The sequence below is a fragment of the Cynocephalus volans genome, chromosome X, assembly GCF_027409185.1.
Source record: "Cynocephalus volans isolate mCynVol1 chromosome X, mCynVol1.pri, whole genome shotgun sequence".
In the NCBI taxonomy this organism is placed as follows: domain Eukaryota; kingdom Metazoa; phylum Chordata; class Mammalia; order Dermoptera; family Cynocephalidae; genus Cynocephalus; species Cynocephalus volans.
Genome location: NC_084478.1, coordinates 165,770,037 through 165,772,784, shown reverse-complemented (window position 1 = coordinate 165,772,784; position 2,748 = coordinate 165,770,037).

Sequence of the window (2,748 nt, the reverse complement as noted above, 5' to 3'; positions counted from 1 at the left end):
ACTGGTTCTGGAGCCTTCTGTGGGAGATTAGCATCCATATAGAACAATTCAATTAATTTCTCTGGTTTAAGTCCTATTTCTCACTCTTGTCCTCTGTCATACTTGATATCTCTGAGTCAGGAGACTGTCTAGGCTAAGTTTATTCTGTCCTTAGCACAAGTCTCCTTTGCAGGTATTATCAGTCTCTACTGTTGCAACTTTCAGAAATTTGGTGGAATTTATAATCCATTGAAGCTCCCTTCTCATTTTTTTTTTTTTTTTGGCTTTGTAAATTAAGGTGAAATTTACATGACATAATATCAAACATTTTAAAGTGTACAATTCTGTGGCATTTAGTGCCTTTGCAATGTTGTGTAATCACTACTGCTATCTAGTTCCAAAACATTTTAATTACCCCCAAAAGCCATCCAGTACTCATTAAGCAGTTGCTCCCCATCCCCTTCTTCCTTCCCCTGGCAGCCACCAATCTGTATTCTGTCTCTATAGATTTATCTATTCTGAATATTTTATATAAATGGAATCATACAATATGTGACTTTTTGTGTCTGGCTTCTTTCAGTTAGCATGATGTTTTCAAGATCCACCCACGTCATAGTGTGTATCACTGCTTCATTCCTTTTTATGGGTAATATTCCATTATATGGGTATACCACAATTTGTTTATCCATTCATCCACTGATGGACATATTTTTTTTCCAACTTTTGGCTATTATGAACACGAATATACATGTAATTTTTTGATTATCTGTTTTCTATTCCTCTGAGTATATACCAAAGAGTGGAACACTGCTGGGTCATGTGGTAATTCTATGTTTAACTTTTTGAGGAACTGAAAAACTGTTTTTTACAGCAGATGAATCATTTTACACTCCCATCAGCAAGGCATGAGGTTTCCAATTTCTCCATATCCTCATCAACACTTCTCATTTTCAATTATTTTTCTTATAGCCCTCCTAGTGGTCGTAAAGTGCTACCTCATTGTGGTTTTGATTTACATTTACCTAATAATTAATTATTTTGAACATCTTCTCCCATTCTTTCTTGCTGTCAGGTTATATTATTTTTGTTCCTTCATGATTATTTTAAAGGCAGTAAAAGATGTGGTGAACACAGAGCTGTGCCACCTAAACTTCTTTTCAGTGAAGGCTTTTTTTGCCCTAGCTGCTGGGAGGGCTGTGGAAAAACAGCCTTCTGCTGTTCACGCCATCAAAAATTGCCTCAGCTGCAGAGAGCCACCTTGCCTAAGATTTTACCCCTTCCTAGGGTAGCCACGTTCAACGACTTAACAAGGTGACATATAAATGTCTGGCTATCTCAGCCTAACTCAGGACAACTCTGAAGGGTTGTTGTAGCTCCAGACTGCCCCGTGAAGTCAGCCAAGGCCTGTATCACAGATCAACTGATCTCTCTGTCCACACTTGCTCCCTTCCCATCCTTTCTACAAGTATCTCTCCCAAAGGAATTCCATAACAAACATCCTGCATGCTTATTTCTGTTTCAGACTTAGCTTGCTGATGAACTCAGCTCACAACAAGAGACAATAAATGCATGCATGTGTTCATTAACTAGAAGTTGAAGGAAACCAATCATTAATTCTTTAATATTCCAGAAATATATTTAATATTTGCTTGTATAAATTTTACATAGAAAAATTGGGACTGTTTTTTTGGATATCCCTCTTAAATATCATGTAGGCACTGAGTTACAGAGGGGTGCCAATCTTGAGATATTAGGTTTGGAATCAGAGCCCTGATTTTATGATGCTCTTAGCCAAATAGTTTTTAGTGAAATTAGGCTACTTCCTTAGAAACTGCTCAATTAAATTGAAGCTACTGTGTAAATGCAGCTGATATTTAGGAGGGTGTCTCACATTGTGGTCTGTTGGACTGTTTAAGTACTTTGAAAATATATCAGCTTTGACATTTCAGTAGTGGAAATCGTTCAAGGCTAGTGTATGTACAGCCAAGCCTGGCCACTTTCTATTCCTTAAATTGGACTATGTGTCAGTCTTTGGCTTTGACTTTCATTTCTTCTGCATCAACATCTCCACTTCTGCATTTGTCTTTCAAGTTCCTCTGCAAGTTCGGTCTCAGCTGTGTCTCTGTCTTCAGTTGAACTATGGCCATAATCAAAGAGCAGACTAAGGTAATATTCTTGTTCCTTGAATAGCCCCCCACTCCGCCCCTGGGCCTGTATGGGTGGTTGCTCAGGAAACGTTTGCCAACTTGAAACGAGTCCACAAAACAACTGCAGACATTTTTAGAGGCAGAAACTGTGTGTGACTTTTGCCTCATTTTCTTCTTTGGTCAACCGCGGGGTTTGTTGAATTGTTACTTTTTTATTAATAGCATTTTGATAAAAACAAGTATAATTAGGTCCTTAGTTCACAAACTCATAAGTAGCACCTATTGTTATGAGAAAGTATTACAGGTAACAAGGAAAGACGAAATAAGGTTTAAGAGCAACTTCCTAAACGTCCAAAGGAGTCCTTGTTGACATTCAGAGTTTCCTGAATCGTCAAGGCTGTCATTTTGGGAGAGAAAGAGCAAGATCCTGGCAGCTATCATTCAGTACAGGGCAAATGTCATGATGACAAGTGTTGGGTTGAGGCAATAGCTATGCCAATTATATGGCTAGGCAGTTGTATTGCTAAAGCAATTCATAACTAAAGCCAAAACGTTTCATTGTTTTAGTTACACTAAGTTTCCGTTTGTATTGTCGGGGCTAGGGCCCACAGACTCCTCAAGC